The sequence below is a fragment of the Mya arenaria genome, chromosome 5 (genome assembly GCF_026914265.1).
Source record: "Mya arenaria isolate MELC-2E11 chromosome 5, ASM2691426v1".
Taxonomy (NCBI): Eukaryota; Metazoa; Mollusca; class Bivalvia; order Myida; family Myidae; genus Mya; species Mya arenaria.
Genome location: NC_069126.1, coordinates 26,680,968 through 26,686,768, shown reverse-complemented (window position 1 = coordinate 26,686,768; position 5,801 = coordinate 26,680,968).

The window sequence follows — 5,801 nt, the reverse complement described above, 5'->3', positions numbered from 1 at the left end:
CCAATAAGGGACTTAGCAGCCAATAAGTACTTTTACCACGAAACACGAAATGTGAAAGGAATTTACTATTTTCTAGAAGCCAATAAGAACACCTGCCACACAACAACAATGTTTCAATGAAAATATCATTAACGCTAATGGTTTATATAAATAAAACACGATGAAACATAATAAAAAAGAACCAGTACAAACAAAAGTAAACCATAAAATGAACCTGTATTACAGTACTCAGTAGAGGCTACCCGCGGCTAAATAGTATCCGGGATAACCAGCTAATATGTTGATAACACATGGGAGAAGAATTCAAATTGGATTTATTTCCGGCCCCAGATAACATAAACATTTAAAATATTACATCAGCTTTTTAAAATATTATTACTGGCACAGTTAACCCTCTTCCCCCAGTAATTACTTTACTTTATAATAGTTTGTATTTGGTTTTTAATCCGAAACACCCGCAATATTAAGTAAAAATATGTATAATATGAATAGCGTTCTCGTAAAATTTGGTATCAAAATATTTTAGCAACGTTCTTCAATCGTTTTACCATGAGTTGCGGTCTGGTTTTGTATTCAGTATTTATATAAGAGCCATGCGATTGTTTGCCTTCGCAATCAAGTGAAATCCTGTCCGCGAGCACGGTTTAATCTACTTGTAAAATATTCTATTTGTACCACACATATCTGAACATCGCGGTTTAGCCGAATCATGGCGGTATGCCGCGCGCATGTATACGGAATTAGTTCGTAGCAGTAACAGCAGATGATTGCGGTGATGACGCGCACCACTGCGTTGGCTGCCGTGGAAATATCGCCGCGATATTCCGTAGTGACGCATTTTCTCCCGCGGTGGCAACGCGTTTTTTGAAAGAAAAAATCCCGCTTGGTTGATAGTGTAATTAATCTTAGATTCATGCTGATCAAATAAAGACTCCAGAAGACAGGGTAAGCATACGCCGCAGACCCTTTTAAAAGACTATTCCCTGTACTCATTTAATAAGCGTAGTACAGGGGTTAGGAAGACCATATGTATCCTCCAAGACGGGGTCAGTGCACGGCAAAGGGTACTGGCAATGGCTATAAACTGGCACCTACAAATGACTTCCATCTTAGGGTCAGCTTGAATAAATTAACCCCATTCTCTTGGACCCTTTTGATTAAGTTAAACAAACATATTAAACTACTTTGGATTGATGGTACGACCCAAAGGAGGCAATGTGACGAACTAAGAAAGGTAACTGGCATAAAATGGATATATGGGCTATCACCTAGCACTGCCGCATGACTTCGATCTTGGATTGTTTAAACACAATTGACTTAAACGTATTGGAAACTCATACAAGTATTTGGTTAAAACAACACACTGACCTACTTTGGGTTGCTGGTACGACCAGAAGGAGGCGATGTGACACCCCAAGACCGGGTACTGACATGAAGGGAACATCCACCCCATTCCAGGGCTGTCACCTAGCACCGCCCAATAACTTCCATCTTGGGATGAGCTTGACCAAAATCGACCCCCAACGTCAAGGACCCCCTATTTGGGTAAAAAAACACACTGACCTACTTTGGTTTGCTGGAACGACCAGAAGGAGGCAATGTGAAGCCCCAAGACCGAGTACTGGCATGAAGGGGACATCCAGGGCGATCACCTAGCACCGCCCAATAACTTCCATCTTGGGGTGAGCTTGACCAAAATCGACCCCCAACGTCCATGATCCCATATTTGGGTAAAACAAGCACACTGACCTACTTTGGGTTGATATAACGACCAGAAGGAGGCGATGTGACGCCCCAAGACCGGGTACTGACATGAAGGTGACATCCACGGCTATCACCTAGCACCGCCCAATAACTTCCATCTTGGGGTGAGCTTGACCAAAATCGACCCCCAACGTCAAGGACCCCCTATTTGGGTAAAAAACCACTGACCTACTTTGGTTTGCTGGAACGACCAGAAGGAGGCAATGTGACGCCCCAAGACCGAGTACTGGCATGAAGGGGACATCCAGGGCGATCACCTAACACCGCCCAATAACTTCCATCTTGGGGAGAGCTTGACCAAAATCGACCCCTAACGTCCAGGATCCCATATTTGGGTAAAACAAGCACACTGACCTACTTTGGGTTGATATAACGACCAGAAGGAGGCGATGTGACGCCCCAAGACCGGGTACTGACATGAAGGGGACATCCAGGGCTATCCCCTAGCACCGTTCAATAACTATCATCTTGGGGTGAGCTTGACCAAAATCGACCCCCAACGTCCAGGACACCCTATTTGGGTAAAACAAGCACACTGACCTACTTTGGGTTGCTGGAACAACGAGGAGGAGGCGATGTGACGCCTAAAGACTGAGTACTGGCATGAAGGGGACATCCAGGGCTATCACCTTGCACTGCTCAATAACTTATATCTTGTGGTGAGCTTGACCAAAATCGACACGCAAAGTCCAGGACCCCCCTTTTTGGGTAAAACAAGCACACTGGCCTACTTTGGGTGGCTGTTACGACCAGAAGGAGGCGATGTGACGCACCAAGAACGGATCCTGGCATGTAGGGGACATCCAGGGCTATCACCTAGAACCGCCCAATAACTTCCATCTTGGGGTGAGCTTGACCAAAATCGACCCCCATCGTCCAGGACCCCCTTTGTGTGTAAAACAAGCACACTGACCTACTTTGGGTTGATGGAACGACCAGAAAGAGGCGATGTGACGCCCCAAGACCGTGTACTGACATGAAGGTGACATCCACGGCTATCACCTAGCAACGTCCAATAACTTCCATCTTGGGGTGAGCTTGACCAAAATCGACCCCTAACATCCAGGACCCCCTATTTGAGTAAAACAAACACATTGACCTACTTTGGGTTGCTGGAACGACCAGAAGGAGGCGATGTGACTCCCCAATACTGAGTACTGGCATGAAGCGGACATCCAGGGCTATCACCTAGCACCGTTCAATAACTTACATCTTGTGGTGAGCTTGCCAAAGTCGACCCCCAACGTCCAGGACCACATATTTGGGTAAAACAACACACTGACCTACTTTGGGTTGCTGGTACGACCAGAAGGAGGCGATGTGACACCCCAAGACCGGGTACTGACATGAAGGTGACATCCACGGCTATCACCTAGAACCGTCCAATAACTTCCATCTTGGGGTGAGCTTGACCAAAATCGACCCCCAACGTCCAGGACCCCCTATTTGGGTAAAAAAACACACTGACCTACTTTGGTTTGCTGTTACGACCAGAAGGTGGCAATGTAACGCCCCAAGACCGAGTACTGGCATGAAGGGGACATCCAGGGCGATCACCTAGCACCGCCCAATAACTTCCATCTTGGGGTGAGCTTGACCAAAATCGACCCCAACGTCCTGGATCCCATATTTGGGTAAAACAAGCACACTGACCTACTTTGGGTTGATATAACGACCAGAAGGAGGCGATGTGACGCCCCAAGACCGGGTACTGACATGAAGGTGACATCCAGGGCTATCACCTAGCACCGCTCAATAACTTGCATCTTGGGTCGAGCTTGACCAAAATCGACCCCCAACGTCCAGGACCCCCTATTTGGGTAAAACAAGCACACTGACATACTTTGGGTTGCTGGAACAACAAGAAGGAGGCGATGTGACGCCTAAAGACTGAGTACTGACATGAAGGGGACATCCAGGGCTATCACCTAGCACTGCTCAATAACTTATATCTTGTGGTGAGCTTGACCAAATTCGACACGCAAAGTCCAGAACTCCCCTTTTTGGGTAAAACAAGCACACTGACCTACTTTGGGTTGATATAACGACCAGAAGGAGGCGATGTGACGCCCCAAGACCGGGTACTGACATGAAGGTGACATCCAGGGCTATCACCTAGCACCGCTCAATAACTTTCATCTTGGGGTGAGCTTGACCAAAATCGACCCCCAACGTCCAGGACCCCCAATTTGGGTAAAACAAGCACACTGACCTACTTTGGGTTGCTGGAACGACCAGAAGGAGGCGATGTGACGCCTTAAGACTGAGTACTGGCATGAAGGGGACATCCAGGGCTATCACCTATCACCATTCAATAACTTCCATCTTGTGGTGAGCTTGACCAAATCGACCCCTAACATCCAGGACCCCCTATTTGAGTAACACAAAAACATTGACCTACTTTGGGTTGCTGGAACGACCAGAAGGAGGCGATGTGACTCCCCAAGACTGAGTACTGGCATGAAGGGGACATCCAGGGCTATCACCTAGCACCGTTCAATAACTTACATCTTGTGGCGAGCTTGACCAATATCGACCACCAACGTCCAGGACCCCCTATTTGGGTAAAACCAGCACATTGACCTACTTTGGGTGGCTGTTACGACCAGAAGGAGGCGATGTGACGCCCAAGACAGGGTTCTGGCATGAAGGGGAACATACAGGGTTATCACCTAGCACCGCTCAATAACTTCCATCTTTGGGTGAGCTTGACCAAAATCGACCCCCAACGTTCAGGACCCCCTATTTGGGTAAAACAAGCACACTGACCTAGTTTGGGTTGCTGGAACGACCAGAAGGAGGCAATTTGACGCCCCAAGACCGAGAACTAGCATGTAGGGGACATCCAGGGCGACCACCTAGCACCGCCCAATAACTTCCATCTTGGGGTGAGCATGACCGAAATCGACCCCCAACGTCCAGGACCCCCTATTTTGGTAAAACAAGCACACTGACCTACTTTGGGTTGATATAACGACCAGAAGGAGGCGATGTGACGCCCAAAGACCGGGTACTGACATCAAGGTGACATCCAGGGCTATCACCTAGCACCGCTCAATAACTTTCATCTTGGGGTGAGCTTGACCAAAATCGACCCCCAACATCCAGGACCCCCTATGTGTGTAAAACAAGCACACTGACCTACTCTGGGTTGCTGGAACGACCAGAAGGAGGCGATGTGACGCCCCAAGACCGAGTACTGACATGAAGATGACATCCAGGGCTATCACCTAGCACCGCCCAATAACTTCCATCTTGGGGTGAGCTTGCCATAGTCGACCCCCAACGTCCAGGACCACATATTTGGGTAAAACAACACACTAACCTACTTTGGGTTGATGGTACGACCAGAAGGAGGCGATGTGACGCCCCAAGACCGGGTACTGACATGAAGGTGACATCCAGGGCGATCACCTAGCACCGCTCTGTATCCGCAGACAGATAATTATGTGGAGTGTTATAAGGAGAAATAAGTTATACATGTTATAACTTCATATCATGATTGCATTGTTATTTGTTGATAACAATGAAATTACATGTACTTTTTAATATTTCAGTAATACAAGGATGACAACACTGCCATTAGTGGGAGAAAACAGGGCCAGTGCTAAAGGTTGGTTTTTAATTTTTCTTATTTTGTCAGTTGCTAAGCATGGCAGACACATTGTGATCACTGCCGTTGTTGTAATTCTCATCGCGCTCTTGTCATGTTGAAAACGGAAATAGTGTGTGTTTCTTGACGCCTTGTGTCATTCAATGTTACATGTAACTTAGCTGCTTGTTTTGATGAACAAAACTATTCAACTTCTTGAACATAAATTTAACATTAGTTATCAATACATTCTAACTGTTAATATAACCTTTGCAGGCATATATTGATTTCACTATGTTAACAGTGGTATACCTGACATTGATTGGAACTTATTATAAATGTTAATCAAATTACTTTCCAGGTGCAGTAAACATTGAAAGACTTCTTATAAAACAGAATGAGCTCCTCAACGAAATTCTTCAACAGCAGAAAATTACAAACGATT